The sequence below is a fragment of the Micropterus salmoides genome, unplaced genomic scaffold (assembly GCF_014851395.1).
Source record: "Micropterus salmoides isolate LMB-PRFRI ecotype aquatic unplaced genomic scaffold, ASM1485139v1 Ms_hic_scaffold_9, whole genome shotgun sequence".
Lineage (NCBI taxonomy): Eukaryota > Metazoa > Chordata > Actinopteri > Centrarchiformes > Centrarchidae > Micropterus > Micropterus salmoides.
The window spans coordinates 8,994,226-9,017,607 of record NW_024044681.1 but is presented as its reverse complement, the minus strand read 5'-3'; the positions used below and the strand labels follow the sequence as shown (position 1 = coordinate 9,017,607).

The window sequence follows — 23,382 nt, the reverse complement described above, 5'->3', positions numbered from 1 at the left end:
GAAGAAACCACTACTCAGCTCAGAGACTATTTTAACCTACAGTCCAGTCCTGCCTTCTAGAAATTACATTTATTTACTACTAATGTGTTCTGCCTGGATTATGTTCACTGGCAATTTTTTTTTCCAATTAAGTGAGCCCTATGTTTTGGTACATTGTAGGTAACAACAACTATAATACTGTAAATTATATTATTCTATTGTATGGAGTGGACAAACAGCAGTTCTGCTATAAATATGTTATACATTTGTATACTCATTTGGTTGTTTTTTTAAATTGCACATGCACAACAAAAACTTGTTATGGTGACATTTGGTCCACTTCTACAGCTGCTTTTTTCAACAAACACATTGTGAATCCAGCATTAGACACCTCTGTGTGATTAGTCTTATCTGAGCCTTTTCAGTTTCACAGTGATCAGGATAAATTGGAAGATGCTATACGAGCTTTGAAGAACATTTTCTGTCTGTCTCTTTCTTATTCCTGTTATTCTCTCTGTTCTGTCTCTAAATGCACAACAACGTGCAATAAAAAGTGTTACAAATCACTGTTTTGCATGTTTCCCTCTTTGATGTAACAAAAGAAAGGGAAGAATGAAAACAAGAAAATAACGTGGAAACACGGATTAGAGGGATGTGGGAGGTTCAGTAAGGAAAAACTGTCAGTTTGTCCCATGCTGTGAAAGCTCAGTTAATAAAAGCCACTTTATAATAAAACCTGATCTGTTCACACCCAGTCTTTAAAATATAAGGGAAGGCATTTGCATTCTCCAAGCTGAGCAAAATTAATCTATTGAGGCAAGTTTTCAGTCAGCGGCCCACGTCAAGCATCAACAAGAACCCAAGAAAACACAATATGTAGTCACAGACAATCATTTCATTGTAATGGGAATTATAATGTTTAGCTATAGATAAGCATCAATTAGAGAAAGTACAAGGATGAATGACAGCACTGTGCGATCAAAACACTTGCAGTAAATGGCACAAAGCACAACAACAATGCCAGGGCTGCTCCAGAATGGTTTGGATGAAGGCTCTGTGTGCAACTTCCAGGGTCTCAGAGAAAATAATGTTAGGCAGAAGCATCACACAATCACACACCATCTTTCGCAGAGTAAAAATTCACTAGGGGTAGGGGAGACATAAACATAAACCAGATGTTATTGGTATGGGTGGAAAGGTTATTTATTAAACAGAGGTAAACAACAAAATTCAAAACAGAAATTGGGCAAGTGGGTGCCGCGGTGTCACCCCAACCGGTCGAGGCAGATGGCCGCCCACCCTGAGCCATGGTTCTGCTCGAGGTTTCTGAATTGCGTAAAACAAAGAACAAAATATAACCAAAAGAGATCCCTCCTAAATGAGGGATTACTAAACTACCACAAAAAAGAATAAACAAAAACCTCTCTAGTTGTCGTTGAAAACAAAAACACAGGGAGCGCAGCACCCCTAAACCTAGTGTAACTAAAACAGAAAATTACTAACAGGTGTAAGCAATATCAGTAATAAGCTTTGCCCTGGCCCAATTCTGCAGACCAAACACAAAACAGGATGTGTTACCAACTCCCAGTAACACACTGACACAACTAATAAGGAAATACTTTCCACTAAGGACACACACACACACACACGGTTCAGTATAGTGACCAGCACAGAGGCAAACTTCATGGGGAATGGTAGCTGCCCCGACACAGCAGCAGACCAGCCTATTTGAACCGCAGGAAGCTTGAAGGCGGTCTTGCAGGCAGCTGAGGGATTGGAGGAGGGTTGTTGCGCTGCTTCAATCGGGGACCACCTGTGGGAGGTGGGATCAGCCAGAATTTCCTCGAAAACCAGCCGGAAATCTCACAGCCTCATTAGCATGTAGAGAAAACACAGCAGCAACAGTGACATACACAGAAGGCTGCCCTCGGTAGCCGTAACAGTTTGATTTTGATGATTTAGGGGCAAATGTAGCTTCAGGAAATTGCACTGCTAATGTAACCGGCTGCTCCCGAGAACATACTGCACGGTCTGGACTCAAACCTTCGGGTACAGGAGGTGGGCACGCTGACGAGGAGGCTAAAACACACAGGCACTAACGTCAGTGCATCTCTTAAGGTGTCAGGGAGTGAGGTTTACTCACTGCACAGCCTTGCTGGCTTCCATCACACTCACCCACCTTAAACCTCACTCCCATAGGGGTCACGGCACCAATGTAACCGGCTGTTCCCGAGAACATATACTGCACAGTCCTGACTCGAACTGGCAACCCTGGGTACAGGAGGCAGACACGCTGACGAGGAGGCTAAAACCCACGGGCACTAGAGTCCGACTGCACAGCCTTGCTGGTTTCCGTCTCACTAACGCATGGCTTGGTCAACAGAGACATGGAAAGCTAAAGACTTGTCTCCATGATTCAGTAAGACACTTACTGAGTCAGTGTATGTGAGTCAGTGACAGCTCTAGTCACCATTGTCAAATGTTTTTAAAAAACATGTATTATTGTTTTTCAACTAAAACATTAAAGATAACTAATGTATTTTAAAACACCAAAATCAAAAAAATGCTATGAACTAGCATTTTGGAGCATGGTCCACAATATATAAATGCTCCGTATTTGTATAGCGCCTTTCTAGTCTTTGACCACTAAAAGCACTTTTACACTACATCGAATTCACCATTCACACACTGAGCTCAAGTGCTCAAACAGAAACTAACACTGGCAGAACATGGGCAATTCAGGGTTCAATATCTTGCCCAAGGAGACTTTGACATGCAGCCTGGAGGAGCCAGGGATTGAACCACTTACCTTCCCATTAACAGGCAACCCACTCTACCTCCTGAGCCACGGTCTCCCCAATACAGTCTGGTCTCAACATTGGAGAAGCTAATCATTTCTGGCAAGAACCTAAACTCAGATGGTTCAAGAGCTCTTTTGGGTCTAATTTTAACTCAGTTTAAAACTGTGGTTAGAGTGGAAGAGGTTGCTTCTGGCCACATCCATAAGTAACACTGAAAACTATTTAATGTCTTATTTTGATAACCATTTCTAAAGAACCATCTCTTCTTCGTGGGGCCCAGTTGGTGCTACAGTGTGTAAAGCTGAGAGAGACCCTAAAAAAAGGATAGAGTCCTGAAAAGCTGCTAACCTAATGGGTCGGAAAACAAATAAACAGCCATGAGGTGAGAGAGGGCATAAAAATGAACAAATTCCTTGCAGGGGTCACTTTATGTCTTTCTGTGCATCTGTGTGTGTGTCGGTGTGTGTGTCTATGTGTGTGTGTGTGAGTCAGTTAATGAACCCTATAGAGCTGAAGCGGGAGGCCCCCACCACTCTTTTACAAGATCCTTTTACAGCCGCAGTGAATCTCCAAGAAAGCCATCAGTGTGTGTCTGAGTGTGCATAAAGGCATATGTGTTCTCCCATGAGGTTGTCTACTTGATTTATATGCCTGTATGTGTGTGTGCGTAGGTGTGTGAATATGTGTGACCTGAGACAGTGCCCTCCCATTTTACTGTGTGCGCGGGCGCTTCCAAACCAAAATAGAAAGGACAAAATGAAGTACAACCCTAAAACAGGGTGGCAGTAAGTCAGACGGTGACAAGCTGCACTAAAATACTATCACTGCTGTCCTCTGGAAACCTCCTAACTCTAGTGTTGTTGGATTATCTCAATCAATATAAAGCTGCTGGAAGATTCTGGAGTTTAGCAAATGCAGGTCCTTCAAACCACCTTACAAGCCAAAGTCAAACTGAACAATAAGATTATTAAAAACTTTAAGACAGGTCCTCATCATGGAGGTTCACTAAATGTGCTCCGGGATAATGAAAAATGTTTTACAACCAAGCAAGACAAAAAGATCAGAAAAACAAACAATGGTTAGCTGTGAAGATAATATGCTTGATGAACCAAATTAATGTAACATTGTATTCCAGCCAACACGTGCAGTGAATTATTATGAGAATGTACAGTCGATATTTGGCCTCTGCTTAACTGTAAGCATACAAGAAGCTGTGCACACCCAGCTCTTTGCATTTTGTTCACACTTTATGAATGTCACCGCTACCCAAAGCATCTTTTTATACATAGTTTATTTTCCTCCCATGTACCTGCAACTACAGTGTGTTGGGCTTTTAATGCTGATAAAATGACCTACACTCAGTACTGTGCCTGAACGCATCCCGTGTAGCCACAGATGGACGGACGCCGCTTCTGACGCTGCTCTGCTGATGTGGTGATTTCACTACGCAGCCTGGGTTGACACAGCTGTAAAATAGCTAAATGACTAACACTGATTGCAGCAGAACCTTGAGGCTAGCAGTGCAGCAGTAGAGCAAAAACTAAGTTATGACCCAAGCGCTATAGCGTAGATATAGCACCATACTGTGAAAGGTGCATTGGATATATGTAGCACTGTGGTGTATACTGCAGGTCAGAATGGATTTTACAGGTGAAGCAGATATTACAGGACTGTGGTTACTTGTGACAACATTAATTGCTAGTAATTTTGAATAGAGGTGTAGCCAGCTCAAAGGTATGTCAGCATGTGATCCGTATATCAAATTTAACCAGTTGTTTAAATGGGAAATGTATGTATTGCATGCAAATGGGAATTACAGACAGAAAGGCTCTTTGGAATGAGTATAAGGCGGTAACACTTAGCTTAACAGATTAGCACTATGTTTTGATCAAATATCAGAATTGTTATGAGTTTAAAATTGTGCCATTCGTCTCTGACTTAATGCTGATATTTTATTTTGGAAAACTAAATTTTTTTTGTCTAAACTGCATTTTTTGAACAATGTTTTACCTTTGTCCAAGAAAATTGTTAGTTCTGCCTGTGTCCCACTGTGTAGTCATTGCTGTATTGCAGGTACTGTAGTTACTCTATACTGTGGTAATATGGTCTTCCGTTAATACATCTAAATTTGAAAATGAAATGCATATCAAATTAAATATTAAATTAAGACTAAATATTCTTTAAATAGTCATTTTCACTAAAGCCTTTCATGTTTTCTTCTTTGGCAAGTATTTGAATCACTTTAGAATTTGGCTTTATTTGTTAATTACTTGCCAGTTGTGGCCATTTTCAAAAAGACGTCTAATATCAGCTAATTATCTGCAGCAGATGGGAAGGAGGGACAAAAGAAGGCACAGAGGCATGGTAAAAAATACCTCGAGTCCTTTGAAGATGAAAACCACTGATGCATATCCAGAGCATGAATACAACATTATCCAGCTGAAAAACACTTCCGTTCTCATGTTTTTCTCTACCTTTATTCATCCAGTGCTTTGGAACGTTATTTTAGAGCTTTGGATGCGTTTTCTTAGCACGGCGCTGCTTCGTATTCACACAGTTGTACACCTGAGTTCGTACTGCCGCTACACTGCAGCAGCTGGAGGTGGAGTACCTTGCTCAAGGGTACTTGATGAGAGTTTGGAAGAGGAGAATAAGGCACTTATTCCCTTTCCACAATAGATTTTCAAACTGAACCAGCACATATGTGCTTAGAGACTCATATCTCTTACCCTCAAGAGATTCTTTTTTTACTCTACCTCTGTTATCAAAGTTGATAACAGCGGTTTTAAAATAAACTGAATGCTGCACCTTACACCCACTATGAATATACCGCGCTGCTTTCTTCCTGCTGCTGTTGAATCCCTGAATTGAAGCACTTTGAATATGTTTATGGTAATGTTGCATAGCAGGACTCATAGCTACACTAAAGAGCAGTGTTAATTTTGTTACTATTATCAATATGTGATAATAAACAGATATTTTGTTTTCGTTGACAAGTCAAGACTAAAATGTAAGTGGTGGGCTATTGGATATTCAAAAATTGCGTGATGTATCTGCCCGATAATGCATCTAGCCTGCAAAATATAAACAATGCATCCCAGGCATCTATTGGCGTGTACAGTTTGATGTGACGTGTGCAGAGTCCCAGAATCTGGGTGATGCTGTCCCAAACAAACAGTGACAGCAGTTAATGACAACATGATGGCTTCAACCCAAAAAAGCTTTGATCAGAAAAAAACCCCAATAGATCTGACGTACTGAAATTTCGGGTTACCAGGAGGCAACACAAGTTAACTCCACTTTAATCTTGAAAAGCTGCAGAGCTGCAGTCTCTGTTCTGTCACTGTAACTTACACAGTGCATTTCCAGCTAAACTGAGTGTTCTTATTTAACCCCTCTCTGCTCTGCTCGCCTGCCATTCATTCTTGTGCAGAGATCTGTGTGCATGCCGTGCTGCCGACAATTGCATGCACGTCGTGGTTCCTTATGGGTCTATTTGAAGCACTGTTTAAAAGCGATATAATATTGTTTGTGTGGTTCATCAATGGTGATAAATGACCCGAACGTCCCATGAAGTGCGGACAACTCGGCGGTCTTTTTTCCCACTTCTGCCACACACACGCTAGGCCCACACATGCACAGTGACATCCCCTTCCTTAAGGATTTGGATTTATTCACGCTTTTTGAAAAGATTTATTAAAAGTTTCTTTCTTTTCACATTTTTATTTACTGCATTATATGTTGAAATTGATATCTTAATAGGCTGTATATTAACTTATTGGGAGACAACCGGTAGTTCTATGTGAAATCAGACATTGTACGCCCCCATATAACCAAAATTGTATGACGCTCGTTTCATAATGCCTCTGCGGTTCGACTCATTAGTGTGGAAGTCGAATCAGGCTCCGCCCATCGAAGCATCGACTCTTTGACTATTTGGGGTCAGCCCTAATGTTGTGACATTTTGAGTGACTCTGTGAAGAGACACATCTGGACTGTTGTTGAATGTCATCCTGTTGCCCATGTATATCTGTGGACAATTTTTCCTGCAAGCTGTCTGATAAAACAGAAAGGTCATTGAAGTAATGTTAAAAACAGTCTCTGCTCTTCAGCGCCTCTCAAAATTATTAGAAAGTCTTTGATAACTTTTAAAGAATGTTTTTGTTGGCAGGTGGAGGCAAACAATTAAAGAGGCACCAGGATAAAACATTTGGAGGTCATGATTAGATATTAGCTCTGCGGTGATGAGCAGGAAGGACAAGGCGGAGAGTAACTTCAATTAATTGTTTTTCAGAGTTTTTTTTTTTAATCTGTCAGAGGCAGAGGAAAGAACGATGGAGAGAGATGGAGGGAGGAAAGACTGAAGTTTCTGTGAGAGAAAGTGAGAGACTTTAATGTATAATATTTGCTTTGACGACACCAACTTTCCCCTAACGAAGCACGGCCGCTGTCAACATCCCCTTTAGGCAGAGTGGGACAAACTGGGAAGAGCCTGCAGCTGCTGACAGATGCCAAGTTGAACTGAGTCTCTCTGAAGTGCTGGTGTCTATAATGGCAGCTTCCATGAGGGAGGAGGTTTCAATTAAAGCAGAAATGATTATCTTAAAAAATGCTCAGGGAAACTAAGTAAGCTACAAAACCTGTGCTGCGAGAATGAGAAGGTACAGAGAGGTGAGTATTTGAACCTGTCTTACATTTACGTTATTGTCTCGTTTTTTCCTGCTTCTTTGTTGCAGTTAGATTGAATATGAAGCAAAATTCCCACCTTCACTCCACTCTATTTTGCTACTCGTGTCTTTTCATTGTATGCATTGTATCGTGACTCTTGACTTTGTATGCAATCTTGCAGCCTTTGCAGGCACTGTCAAGGGAAACCTCCTTCCTGTCTATTCCTTCACAAGCCCGACTTTCGTAACCTTTGTTTTCCACTCTGTTACAGTAAAGGAAAAGCTCCATACACCTGGCTCTTTCTTAAGGTTGTGAAGTAGAACATTGAACCTTTATATTTGTGTCTGACACAACTCTGTTTCTTTACTTTTGTTTTCCACTCTGTTTGTTACAGTCGTGGAAAGACTCACTCCTCTAGTCAAGCTATGCATCTTGTAATGAAGGTCGATTTCATTTTACTCCTGTACACTCCTTAAAATGTGGAAGTATGGGGTGAAACCTTTTGTGATATGATTTCTTAGTTATTCTCTTTTTTGTCAGCTTTTCTTTTCTACTCTGATTTTTATTACAGTCATTGAAAATCTCTCCAGACTCCAGAAAGTATGATGTGGAACATTTCCTTTGGTGTGTGATGCAGATCAATTTCATTTCTTTTCTTTTTAATCTGTATTTAGTCACGGAAAGGCTCACTCCTCAACACTTTCTGATTTGGTAGTATGATGTGGAACCTTTGCCTCTGTATGCGATGCAGCTTGATTTTTAAACCGATTAGGGTTTTAGATGCCCTGTCATCCAAACCACGCCTGTTGTTATCTGTCTTGTATAAGTGAAAATTCTGCCAACATTTTACATTATAGCAACAGCTGCAGACACTATATGAATAAAGTTGAGTATTACACAACCAAAACTACTAGACTCTGCAATGACAGTCTCCTCAGCATTTCATGGAAACACGTGCGGTCTCAGACTATAGCTGTTCCCTGGTGCTGCTGGATTTGATGGTCACATGGTAAAGCAGTGTCTTTGTTCCACTGAAACAACCATTCAGATATAATGAGTTTAATAAGAATTTCTGTTCAATCTCTTCATATTCTGTGATTATATACTCATGAATATTAATTTCCTATGAGGACATGAGCTGCATGTGGAGACACTGGCTCCTCGCTTTCATCTTCTCATTAAGCTGCAGTGATATCTGTTTCCCTTAACTATAAAATATTACTGCACCTCTTATGTATCATAAATTAATCATACTCATAATTAATTATTGTTTCTCTTCTCTTCTATTCTCAATTTTTTATTGGTGCATCAGCATCATGAAAGAGCCATAGTTTTTTCTTCAGCAATAGTAAATCTATGCAACGAGACAGTTAATAAGTATGACTGTTATTAATGTAACTTGTTAGGGACGGTGACCATTTCATCTGCAGGAATCAAATTGTAATTGCTCTATTAAAGTTCTGTCATCAGAACACATCAAGCAGTATTTTATTGTAATTACATTATAACCACAAAAAAGTGTGGCACACAAGACTTTTAATTTACTGTGATGTCTTTCCGCTGGTCACATAATTACGATTGACAGTCCGACTGTACAGACAGAGGCAGCCGTCATTCCAAAGTGTAATGTGACAGTCGATTAAAGGTATTACTTTCATGACTGCCTTGAACATGAGGTGAATATTTGATGTCATCCACTGCTTTTGAGTCTCATTTGAAACATCTTTTCGCTACTCTTCCTTCTCTGTTGTCTGTTTCTTCAGCTTTAGTCATGATTGTACTTTATGATTAAGTCTTTATGTATGATTCTCTATTTTTTCACCCCCATTGATGGTAATCTGTAAAGCAAAACATTGGTTTTACTTGTATTCTGTTTATGATTCAAACTGGCTATTAGTGTTTTCACTAATGGCACTTGGAATGTATTTTCTCTGGTGGTAAGATTTGCTTACAAAACTCATAAATACAGTGGAATGTCATCAGGACTGTAATACATTTGTGCCAATTCTAAATAATACTGAGCAACCAGAAACAAGAAAGGACAGGGTATGCCTGACATGATGGGAGGGAATGCCTGTCATGACCAGCAGACTAAAGTGCAACAAACATCTCCCTCACCACACACCAGATGCATTGTATAGTCAGGACACGTAGTCAAAATACTGTTGCTTGATGCGCTGGTCTGGGGAGCAAATGTGACAAAACTGCTGCTGTTCCTGAGAGCTGACATGCATCAAGGCACCACTGATATGTATGCTTGCAATGTAGTGCAGCAAAGTGTACCAATGTGTTGACAAGTGTCATATGCAGTGTGCATGGCACTTAATTTTGTAAATTTTAATTATCTTAAATTCATAAAGGCTAACACAAAATGTATAAGCCTTTCAGCTGCTCTCTGTCACAGCTTCAATGTACACTGAAAACATTTCAGAAACGGATCATCTCATCTTCAGCAGCCACATTGCTGTAGACCACCATCTCTCCAAACGTTTTGTGCCTATATTTGAAACTTTTTTACAGGTTTTACAAAATACAGCTCAGCTCAAAGTTCAGGATGACAAGATTTCAAGGAAAATTTGATCATGCAGTATAAAAATCTAACAACTGATGTGGTATGAGTAGAATGTATGGTATTACAAACACAAATCAGGGGTGACACACAAACACACAGCCAGAGCCACATACCCAGGCATCTACTCTATGCTGATGAAGAAGATATCTGAAATATACTACAGTGTATATGCAGCATGCAGTCAATATCATAGACACACAAACGCAGTACAACCTCACAAGCACTCAGCCTCGACAACCACACAAACACAGCAGCCTCCCTCCTGGCTGGATTACTGGCTGGCTTATAATGCAAGCCCCTGATTTATGGTGTAATCTAGTTCAGGGAGAGAGAGCTTCTCATACTAAGAGGCAGAAAGACCAGCACTGACCTTTGGTGTCCTGCTCAGCTTGTCAACAAACTCTCAGCACTACCAGAATTAGGACTGAATTAGAATGAACGAAGCAGGTGAATAACGAAATGTGGACGGATTTAATTTGCTACCTGGTTAGAATGATGATGGTGACAGTGGCAGTGTTGTGTTGTCTTTACAGAAAGAATGAGTCTAATTATGCTGTTCTGTCTCACACAGACTCCGCCCTCTACTGGACTCTATGGGTACTACCTCCTCCAATCACACGCACGCACTTGTCCACTGGAATTTTAATTGTGCACGTCGCTAGCAATATGTGCGTGACGTATAAATAGTTTCCCTATTGCCTCAGCATCCTTTTTTCTTCAGCAAAACGGCAAACTGCTCACTGAATTCACCACCTCCACGGATGGAGTCGCCACTTCTATAAATTCATCTTTGCACGTGGGCGAGGAAACCCATGTCCCGCCTGGACGGGTCCATTCCACCCCCCCCCCCCGCCAGCCGACCTGTGGCTGGAACGGAGTGACTGGCCAAGTGACCGGCTATGGAGGGAAAGAGGCCGGCGGACGCTGCCACAAACCCCCCGTCTCGTGTTCAAGAAGCCATTGTTTTACATGTACTGCTTGTGTACACTATGGTAAGGCTTTTGAGAATGTGGAAAACATTTGAGTAAAACATGTTAACTTATATTTCTCAAAGAGCTAACTCCTCGTGTGAGGCTAAGGGCTCGCCCTGCGGCTTCGTGTTCATGAGGCCACTATTCTAAAACACGTGCTGCTTGTGAACACTGTGGTGATGCTTTGTGAATGTTAAACTGTTTATTAACACACATTACAGTCTTAAAAGTGCCAATTCCCCACCACCAACCCCATCCCATCGTGCTAGCTGTGTTGAACTCACCGCTGCGTCCCGGCACGTTCGCAGGAGCTAAGCTAATGGCTCACCCCACGGACCACACCGGTCTCCCAGCCAGAACTGAGTGACAGGGTGACAGCCGAAAAACAAGCTGCTCTTACCGTGGAAACGGCACAATGCAGCAGTCTACTGTAACTCTGCATTCCCAGTGCCATCACAAGGACTCGCACCGCCAGCACACCGGCAGTGAAAGCGTGTTACATAAACAGACATGCTGCTCTGCCGACATCTCATTCGCCGAGCAGTCCGCTATAGCCTGAGAGAGAGACAGCCAACGCCACGTCTCTTCCGGTATAGCGGGACAAAAGAGAGCGCTCGCTGCTTTGGTTGGTTTCGTTTCCTCCACAAGCGGCTAGTAGCGACGTTTTGCAGCAGGCGAGGATGTCCACCCTGTCGCTGCTTCACGTGGAAGCTGTGATCTTGAGGCGTCGACACCAGGGACACGCCTACCACAGTTACAGTGGCTTTGGTGCATTCAACGACACCACAGCCTCTTCGAAGGCAGCCCCTTGGAAAAAGAGTCTCAGCCTTATTTATATATATTTTTTAAAAGGGTGGCCTAGGGAGAGAGGCTGATGCACACCACCACACCTCCTCCCTCCGTTATGTGTCCAGCATGCAATTATTCGGGTCATGTTTCATGTGCTGCTTGTGTACAAAATGCTTTGACTTTTCAACTGATTAAACACATTCCTAAAGAGCATTCTCCTCCCCACCGAACCCCCTTCATCTTCGGCTCGGTGTTCAGTGTTCCCGCCATGGCCAGAAGGGCTGCTGTATTTGTGAGTGAGTCTCCCAAGGCGGGAGCAGACCCAAGTGTGGAAATGTCTACGACCCTTTTCAGCGGGGTGTGTGTTAAAGACATCTGTACAATGGCATCATGGGTCTTACCATGGCCCGTTTGTGCATTTGGGCCAACCATTCTGTCACTAAGGTAATGTGGTGGTCGGGGCTTTGGCCGGCCTGTGGCCGACCGGGTTGTTGTGGTGGACTTTGGCTTGTCACGGCTAGGGCGGACAGTCATCAGGTTCCACCCACTATACCCATAGAGTCCAGTAGAGGGCGGAGCCTGTGTGAGATAGAACGAAGGTTAAAATATGGTAACCCTAGTTCTAAGCACAGGCGGAGCCCTCTACCGGTGAGTGACAGAAACACTCAAAGCAGTATATATATATAGTCTTGTCTTCATCTTAACCCATATGAACTAAATCTGAGCCGTTCTACCTGTATCTGATGAGTGGTAGGTCTGATTGCGCTCTTCCAAATGTATGCCTGTTTATTGGACCTCTGAAAAGGTGAGCTGGGGTGGCCAGTGTCTCTATTTGGATCATAATTCCTGTTGTGAAATACCTGAACTCTGACATTCAGAAGGTCAAACTACAACCAGTACTAACTCTTCAACCGCAAGCTCCAAAATAACTGAAAGTGAAAACCTTTTTTATTAAGTTAGTCCTGTGGCCTTCATGGTCCTTTAGTTAACCAACTACTATGTTCTACTAATGTTAGATACATAGGAAGCATGTAAGATAATGTTTTGATGAACATCTCCACTGAAGTCAATTTTAATCTAGGCCTGAGCAATATCCCTATGGGGCCATTATGTCACTGCTTTTGTTTCTGTTCTATTAGATCATTTTTTTGAAGATCATTATTACTATTACTTTGCCTGATATCTTATATCTGAGGCAGTGCTTCTGGACTGATTCATGATAATTAAGGTCCTGTGCATGTGTTCATCCATTTAAAATGCTTTGGATTCATCATCACAGGCACTGGGATAACATACAGCAACAAGCACACCCACTTATTCAAATCAATATGTACTATTTACAAGCACAATTAATACTTTAGTGAAAAACAACCTTCCATCAGAAAAACTGATGCGAGGTTGTTTTTTTATGACGGTATCAAGGTTGTGTAAAGCAGCTTCCACAAAGGTAAAACTCTGCACATAAAGCCTCTAAAGAGTTTTTCTTCTGCATCTTTGTATATGATGGAAGAATAATTTTATGTAACTCAATGCGGAGCTTGAAGCACTCCACACACACAGGAACTTATTTTCTCTGATCCCCATCATCACTGAATGTCATCCTCATCCACACATTGTACACATTCACTGTAGGACACGTGGCAGCCTGATGGATGTGCCCGCTTCAAACAGAGCAATGAAACAATTATAGCTACACTCTCTGTCAGGATTTTGTTCAATGAGTTTACTGTTTGGAAACAAAAGGGCCCATAACTCAAAGCAGTGATCATTTGAATAAAAGTTTTGTGTGTGTGTGAATGTGTGCATTTTCATATCTGGGAGCGCTCAACTATGAAAAAACAGGATATTTAGCTTAGAAAGCTGAGAAGTTCAGAGGCTATGAATAAACATGAAGAAAAGAAAAGCTACTGGTTACACAAGTTTAGCAAAACTTGGTGGCCACTGTTGTGTGCCTGTCATTGGAGATGTGCACCACAGCTCACCGATGAGGGACATTTGGCTTCTTGTAGTTTTGTACATGCCTGCTGGACCAGGATGTGTCTTTGGATGGACAGAATAGTTGTGTTACATGCCATCTTGGCACTGCTGCAGTGATAACACTGACAGAATAGAGCCAATCCAAAGTATATTAATGAGGAGATGATTACACAAAATATCTTAACTTAAATTCACTTGTTTTCATTTTTTTCTGGACATTTACATGGCTACCGACTCTTTATTTTTAGCTAGAGAGTTTTGTGGATATGCAGGAATATGAACATTTCCTGTTGCCATCTGTCTTTGGGTCATGGCTATGAGATGCAACTTTAGAAAAACTATTCTATTTAAATGTCAAACAAAAAAGGACTTTTTAACTCAGGTGAGCTGACAAAAAGTCAAAAAGAGTCTTTACTGAGTCAACAGTGTTAAAGCACACTAGGAATCTGCTGATGTTACTACTTTGGCAGAAATTGAGTTTGCTGCTACTTCCTTTTATAGATGATTGTTCCAAAAAGCAGAGAGCAGCGTTTTATTCAAACAATGTCACTGCGAGTTCATCTACGCTTCCACGGTCCTACATAATTACCTTGGAGGCAGTTGCCTGTTACTGTGGAAGTGTTATGTGTTAATTATGAATTACTGTCAGGTATTGTGGTCAGCGCAGCATCGTTACTGCAGAATTAATGAAGCTACTTAAAACCAAAGGTAATTAGCAAGTTGGAGGGAAAGAAAGAGGGAGGCTGAGTGAGAGAAAGAAATAAACAGAACAAGTCAGATGAAGTGTGGTCATATTTTATTCCTGGACAGTGTATTTAATATGTTGTTGTCATTGTTGGACAGTAACGTGTTACTGAAATAATATTACTTTTCCCAGTAACTAGTAGAGTACGAGATAACTATTTACAAAAGAGTATATTACAGTTACTAATCCAAGTAAAGCTGTTACGTTACTGTGTTACCGGAACTCACCATCCTTGACGTGAATGCGCAACTGCGTGGGGAATGAAGAAAAGAAGAATGGACAACAAGGGAGAGAGGTGTTGTTTCCACAGTTGGAAGTATTGCCATTATTTTTCACAGTAACTCAAAGAAAGAAACTCTGGCCTCTACTGCCAGTGATGCTTGGATTCGTTGGGAGAGAGCGGCGTTAAGGAAAGTTTTACACACTAATGCTGTTCTGAAAAATGTGCAGAAAAGCCAGTGGCGTTAAGAAATGTTATATGTTTTGTAAAAAACATACTCCTTGCTGCTGTTGTGAATATGCTATTAGTTAAAAAGTGGGGAGAAACTTGCTTTCTTATTTGTAGAATATTTGTTTCTTACTTGTTTTTTTTGTGTCAAATATCATATACTGTACATACAGCCTATACTGTACAGCATCATCAGGTCTGAGTGCATTGTTTTCAATTTGGCAGGTTGTTGACTCCTAATGTTAATTATTGTTTCAGTAAAGTGGATTCATTAAGCAATACAGTAATGTAACGGGTAACGTAACTTTTTACTTGTAATACCCAGTAATGAGTAAAGTAATATTATTAATTGTTTAAGGAGTAATAAGTAAAAAGTATCATGTTACAGTTTCTGAGTAACTTGCCCAACACTGGTTGTTGTTAACCCAAATTAGCAAAAAGCAGATGTTCTGACTCCAGTCAAAGGTAGTCCGCAGTCTAATAAAACTCATAGGCCGTGTGGCCTTTGATTTGGAGAGAAGCATTTGGATTTACTCATTTCTAAATGGCTAAAGGGTGTGTATTACTTTATGGTAACTGCACTGATCTGAATTAGTGGCCTCATTACAGTTTGTAAATAAATACTGTGATATCATTATTAGTGTTACTTTTTGCTTCTTGTACTTTGGAGCACTTCACATCTATTCCAAGTTTGACGAACAAGAAGTGCAACACAAAGTTTACTCTGTAGTATAGTGCAATAAATTCTTAATAAACTAAAAGTGTCTTTTAAGCAGTATATAATCGAGTCCTGAAGATGATTATGCCTGATTAACAATAACGCACTCGTACCTTGGCTGTAATCTGAAATCGTAATCATAAAAACACAATAAAGCATGTGCAAGCCCAGTGAACTAATGAACAGCTAGGTTTTGCTTCATTAAGCTTCATAGAAGAAACCACCCTCCATTTCATGTTGTGAAGTCGTATGCCTTTGCAACATGTGTTAAATCATTTAACAAACACTTTCTCCTGAATAATTTTCCTTATTTCTATGAGATTTACTCCATCAGTCTGACAGCAATAGGTAATATAACTTTTCCCAACCACAAGTGGAAGTGATGCTCACAATATCTTTAAAGGGGCACTGTGGTGATTTAAAATTGCACTTTCGAGTTGGGAGACTTAGAAGAGGAAGATCACAGAATGAATGATGAAAATTGAAGAAGCAGAAGCCGAGATATCCTGACTTTTGTGTATGAGTTAGCCTCTTTCATTTAACACTTCCTCTCTCCTTAATGCCCACTTCTTTCAAACACCACTCATCCAGTTTGTAGCACAGGCTTTCAATTAAATATATTTTAAGTTATTTTTCCAAACAGAGCCAAAGCTGGTATAATGCAACTGTTTTCACATGATGAGTAGTGCTCCTCATCACAAGCAAACTGAAGTTCATGTGTAAAATGGGAGAAGTGCCCCTTTATAGGACAGGTATGACTTTTACTTTCTATTAATTCAATACTCACACGTCATATGTACGCTGAGGCAGTTATGGGTCGCTGTAACCATTCCTCCTCTCCATACCGGCCATAAAGAGATCTCCTTGTGCCGGGACTACACTGTAAAAAATGGGGGACAAAATCCATAATTCTCGTTCATCGAAAACTAATATGGAAACTTAATTCTAAGTCCAATTACTATGACTATCACTTTACAGCCATTCTGACATCATGACAGCGCTAATGTGTGGGCAAATTGTAGATAAAGAATTTGAGGGAACAACAATTGACAGGGTGAATTAGATAGGACAGAGATTTAATACTATAGCCACTTCCTGTCCGATTTCATTTCCTGCTACTGCATCAGGCATTCATATCGCAGTTATCCTACACATTACCTTACTTAAAAGTGATTCCAACAAGTTGGCAGCAGCGAGGCACACAGATTTAGTATTTGTGAAAAAAAAGACCACTGGTATCAGATCCGTACTTCAGATATACCAGTGGAGAAAAATTTGCATTGTGCATTCCTAAAAATTAGGATGTAGTTACTTATCATAATTATAAGTTAAATAAGTTATAACTATAAAAATACAGAATCCTAAATTTTGACATGTTGTATTTTAGATAGATGTTAGTTAGAACTGAATGCTCAAATATTTTTTTAATTCATTTAGCTGACGCTTTTATCCAAAGGTATATCCGAGGTTGCATGCCTGTGGAGCAACTACGGGTTAAGTGTCTTGCTCACGGACACAATGGTGGAGGTGTCACAGTGGGGAATTGAACCCAGGTCTCTCACAACAAAGGCATGTGTCTTATCCAGAGTCCCATCTCCACCCAAATAAAGAAATGAACGGTGGACTTATTTAGACAAAACATAGACATCAGAAACTTTGTGCTATAATGTCCTCATTTCGGCTTTTCAGTCCAACAACAGAGGCAGGATGAATGCATGTAGGGACATTACAGTGGCTACGGCTGCACTCAGGTGGGACAGATGACTATAAATGCAGAACGCAGTGTTTCTGTAATAGCTCCAGCTAAAATAAAGAAAGTAAAATACACAAACTGCGAAAAAAGTGATGAGACAAAGAATTACAAACAGAGGGCTGTTAAAAGGGTACATTGTAGGAAAATGCTGCGTGTTCATTTCTCAGCTCTAATCCCGTTAGCGGCCTGAACTGACTTTCATTATGGGGACATTATCAGCCTCTCCACACATATGGCAAAAAAACATAGCAGAAACAAAATTTCTATTCATTAGCCCACCAACACACTCAGCCACCTCTCTTGTCACGTTTTGTGGAGGCAAATTGTGAACAGAAACAACAATTACTCTGATTACACTTTATCTTTGGAAGGTGATTAAAGCTGAGGGTGTTTAGAGAGAGAAAGACAGAAACTCACTGCATGCTCCTTAGTATCAATAACAGGAGGCTTATAAGAAGAGCTGTTTTCATCTTGTGTTGGAGGCTGACTGTTGAAGTTTTGAATATGAGTATCAGGTCTAAGTGCCCATTTGGATTTAGAATTCCCTTTGAGCCCCAAACAAAACACACCAATTACATCATCAAATTAACCATAATGTGTCATTATCAAGTCTTCACATATCTCAAAACTCTCCCTTCCTCTAATTGAAGGTTTTGGACAAATCAGACAATTATGTTTATTTGGGGGGGAAATATGTTGAAGATGAAAAGCAGCTGAACATTAGAGAGAACAATTTGTCTTTAATTCCATGAACATTTCTTAGTAGACTACGCAGAAGTACGAGGTCAGAGGTAACAGCAAACCCACCTGTCCTTTGTTTCTAGATGTAGTCATAAGTAAGTAAAATTTGGGCTGTACTCCAGCATATTGAATTTGAAATAGAAATAATTACTGCAGCAGTAAAAATGCTGACTCTCAGCTTTAAATGTGTTCACATCCACATTGGGTAAACAGTGTAGGACTCACAGCTCTTTTTATACATAGTGCCCAATACAAAAAGCCATGTGGAGCAAGACAATGAGCTTAAACAAAGCCAAATCAACCAAGGAACTTTTCAAGGCCAAACAGAGAAATGTTCTTGATCGGTAAAGTCAATCACATGACTGCCCTGTGAAGCACTGAGACTGTCCTGCTTAAAGTCACTGACCTTTTAATGTCTGCTGATGAAGGTATGTGCTCAGTCCTAGTACTCCTAAACCTTAGTGCTGCTTTTGACACCATTGATCACAACATCATGTTAGACAGACTGAGGCGCTGGGTGGGGATCTCTGGTACTGCCCTAGAATGGTTTTCATCCTACCTGTCAAATAGGAAGTTCTGTGTGTCTGTAAACAACTATGCCTCTTCATTCTGTCGAGTTAAATATGGTGTGCCTCAGGGGTCGGTCTTAGGACCCATTTTATTTTCCTTGTATCTGCTTCCCCTTGGACACATTATCCAAAAACATGGTGTTTCTTTTTATATTTATGCTGATGACACACAAATGTACTTGCCCGTCAGATCCACACACCCTGGAATGCTGAGTTCACTTAACAACTGCTTCTGTGAAGTCAAAAATTGGATGTCAAATAATTTGCTCCAGCTGAACTCCGACAAAACAGAGATCCCGGTCATTGGATTCCAGCATATGGCAAAACAAATAGTGCCATCTGCTGGTTCCCTAGAAAATCATATTAAGCCTGTTGCAAAGACTCTTGGTGTCTGGTTTGATAGTAGTTTAGGTTTTGAGCAGCACAAAGCGTTTACAGTCAGGGCCCCGAGGGTCTTTTAAGTCCCTTCTTAAAATATACTTTTATAGGAGGGCCTTTCCTGATTTTATTTTGTTTTATTCTATTTTATATATATTTACATTTACTTTAAACATGTATTTTAGTCTCTTAAGTGTTGTATTGCTTTTATCATGTATTTGTTTTATTGTCTTTAGACTTGTAACCTGTTTTAGAAAAGTGCTCTACAAGTAAAGACTATTATTATAGATTATGACATCAATCCAACTTATGTGTTGCTGAATAAGACCAGATCAAAGGCAAAATGATCCTGAATCAAACAAGAAGCAAAGACATCTGCAACATGAACTTGGGCTGCCTGATAGGAATTTCACTGATATTCAATATAATGACATGGGGTTGTCCCGTCACTTTGTGTCCATTAAAAGTGGTTTATCTGATACAGAGATAAGATAACAAAGCAATTTGTCACTTTCTTACTCAGTGTATTGTGTCCCATCCCTTGGATAACTGCGATTCATAAATGTATTTGACTGTTGTTAAAGGATGATATATAATCTGAATATTTTACTCATTAATCATTGGAGTTTTCTAAATGCATATATTCTTTATTTCAAAGAAGACATTGGTCAGTGTTGGACTCGGTGCTACTGTAGAGGACTATTATACATTCTATTGTACTGTATGATAATTGGTCTTCAGCATTTTGTTTTATTTTATATTTTTTTATGAAATCATTCAATTGTACATTTTGGAAGCACTTTACATTACACTTCATTAAGTTCATTCCTTAATTGTAAAATAAACACCTTCCTCTGTGCCGCTAATGACAGAAATGCACCAACCAGCCACTGCTATGAAAACTCTCCACCACTCTGTCCAAATGTTGTATAAAGTCACTGGAATGGAAGATGGAAATGCAAAATGGGATGTCAAACTTGAACATAATAGCTTTGCTGCTATAATTCATTGCAGAGCCATCTAATCATCAGTAACTTACGTACATCGGAAAGTAAAAATGGCTGCTAAGTGGTGCAATTTATTCAGTCTTGTCACATTCAATTCACCACTTTCCACATTTTGCTGTTTCTGTCATAGTCTTAATGTTTAATTGCCTCTACAATGAGAGTGCAAATTTGTAAGTTAGAGAGGCAAGAGACACATGGCTCCTCTCTTCAAATTCTCAAAGAATTATAATACCTTTCAAATCAAGATATTAAATATCTTATATATCTTATATATCTATCTATCTATATCTATATCTATCTATATATCTATCTATCTATATATCTATATCTATATCTATCTATATATATATATATATATATATATATCTATATCTATATATATATATCACTGTAAGGATAAATGTCTGGAATGTTTAGAAGGGAAAAGTCCTCCAAATGAGATTGTTGGTCCATGCCCTGTAGAATGACACGTTTTCTGATTTGATTCAAACAAGACGACATCGTTGATCTCATACCACTTTGGTTGAGTTTAGGTACAAATCCAACAAAGGTTTTTGGCTCTATAACAATGCCACACTACTTCTTTCTCTGGCCACTAGAGATCTTTGTCACTTGAGTGTAAACAAAGTTTTTTTGTTTGGTTGTTTTTTTTGGGGGGGGGCATTTACTGAAATAACTGATGCTCTTATTTTCTTGGCAAGGAGACTCACAACACCAGGGGTAAATGAAAATTGTCTTCTTTGAATAATATCCACAAAATGTGGCTGAAGTGAATTAACAGTCATGACTACTGGTTCAGACTCTCTGTCTGATTTCAGGTTGGCATTAACAGCCCTCAACAGCGCTTTCACAAGTAGTGTTAATGGACTGATGTGATCAAAATAATGGAAAGTCGGCTATTAAGGTTTGGAGTCAAATGATAATTAAAGTCACATTTTGAATGTGGTCCTGTTGTATCATATAACACACACAGATCTCCTGTCACCTTCATAACACAGAAAACATGATCTATAATAGATGTAATTATTCTTTCTCATGCACAAGGTAATTTATTTGTTCAATCACTAAAAATGATAAATACTCTACATGAGCTGATTTTTTAGGGTGCATGTGCTTCAGTCCTTACTTTAAGCATGGTAATGGACTTAGCCTCTGCCATCAGTGTATGAATGGGTGTATGTGACATGGTGTAAAAGTGCTTTGAGTGGTTGGAAGACTAGAAATACGCCATAAAGGTACAGACCATTTATACTGATCTTAAATCCAGTAACAACATGTTTAGCTGGAATTGAGAATTGCAGAGAAATTAATTATTAGTAAGATATATGGCTCTATGTAGTACCATGCAGTTCAATATTAGTGGAGACAGTATAACACATGATCCAGTATAAATGCAACATGGGAGGATTTAAAAATGAGCAGGGCTGATAGCAGTGGATTGAATCTTTTAAATGGTTTTCCTTCCCTGTCGGTATAATGTAATTAATTTTTTCAATTCATCACTGTTCTTGTTGGTGCTTTTCTGCATTTTCCGGTCTGCAAACAATAAATCAAGCTAAGCTGTAAAGCCTGAGAAAGAAAATATTGTGCATGCCACTGTGCCTCTGGATATTACTACGAATGAGCTTCACCTTCAGTCCACTTTGACCGGCAGAGGACGTCTTCCTCCTTTAATAAAAAGGCCTGACTTGTTCAAAGGGTTAAACTGGCCACAGATCAAGCTTAGACTTTTAACTTCCTAAGCAGCCATGCTGAAATGTACTCATAAGTGTGAGGTGTTTAAAGAAAAGCATTCAACCAGTGAAATATTTTGAGTTCATATTTCCTCAACATGTCATTCCCATGAGGATCAACAGAGTGAACAAACTCCTGAATGACATTCAGAGTTTATTCTAAAAGTGGATATACTGTTTGAAAAAAGTGAGAGCTCCTCTGACAAAGAATTTGACAGCACAGCATTAAATCACCTTTATAAAAACAGATTTATTCACTAGTTGAAAGAATAATAACAAATCCTGAATAATGTGTATTTCTGGGCTGTTCAAAGATTAAATTCAAGTAATGAGCCTTCTAAATTATCTGAACAACACAAGGTTCCACTTTGCTGTCAAAGCCAGTCTGAAGGTTACTTAAATGTTAAGATATGGAAATGATATTAAGAGACAGGAACCTGGAACAAAAGCCTTGATAAATAATCTTTGCCTAAAATGCAAATTCCTCCCCTCTGGAAAAAGAGGGGAGGCCACTCCCCTGCCAAACTGCAAACAGGCCAAGGGCAGCAAAACAGAGTCTCAGGAATCTGCATAACTCATCCTCAAACATATGGAGCTGGTGGAGGTTACTTTCAGATTAAAGAATCATGCAGAAAATCAATGACATGCTTAACTCTGGAAATAAGCAGTGTACTGTATCTAAACCTAAACACTTAGCTGACTAGTTAGATAAAGTAAAATTTTCTGGACAGCTAGTGGCAGACTGTTTTAGTACAGCAGCTGTCCAAAAGAAGTAACACCATGTTTACCATAGCTTAGCATAAGCCACTGGAATAAACAATGGAATTAAATAATTAAAAACGTAGCCACAGTAAATATGCCAGTCTAAATTTTTATAGTAGTAGTATAGTATTCCAGACACGCAACCCTGCTTCGTACTTCAATAAATGATGAGTAAATATAAATGTTAGACTGATCCTCCACTGTCACTGAAAGTTAACTAATAACAATTAGTGATGCAGTATGATTGCATCAAACACAAGTCATCAACACAAGTATTGTTTTTTTTTGGCTTGGTTACATCAAGGTTTGCCAACTTCTGTCTGAGAAGCATGTGATTTTTATCATTTTGTTTTGTTGCGTGACATATAATAAAGTATTTTCTGCAGTAAAGTAATTTGAAAATGACAGTGAAATACCTGCTGGGCCTGAATGCTGTATAGGCTCTGCGGGGAGTTGTACTCCTGTAATTACGGACTGGATACGTGTGTTTATGTGGAGGACGGGGGTAGTGGTCCAACACCGCAAGCAGCATTCAGAACATCTGTCAAAGGATAAACCTCTGTCACCTCCCGTGGTGCAGTTAATAAAGTCAAACTGTGACTAAATGAGATTTACTCTCCCTTTCTTTTCCATAGCTACCTGCCACAAACTGCATTTCAGTGCTGCAAAGTCAGATGAAAACAGGGATAATGTTTTACATAATAACTAAGAAAGAAAATACTTCACAGATGAGCAGAAGACGTGGAGTACAAGTACATGGATAAAAAGACA

At 39.7% G+C, this 23,382-nt stretch overlaps 1 protein-coding gene across 2 annotated transcripts in view; it reads right to left on the bottom strand.

The window, feature by feature from the left end:
- Nucleotides 1-23,382, bottom strand: part of sgcd (sarcoglycan, delta (dystrophin-associated glycoprotein)) — a 331,965-nt gene that overhangs the window by 235,472 nt on the left and 73,111 nt on the right. The window contains exon 2 of one of the 2 annotated variants that reach the window (XM_038707837.1): nt 16,456-16,548. The exons of the other annotated variant lie outside the window; for it this stretch is intronic. The gene's annotated coding sequence lies outside the window, so the exon portion shown is untranslated. The remainder of the gene's footprint in view (nt 1-16,455; nt 16,549-23,382) is intronic. 2 annotated transcript variants of the gene reach the window in all.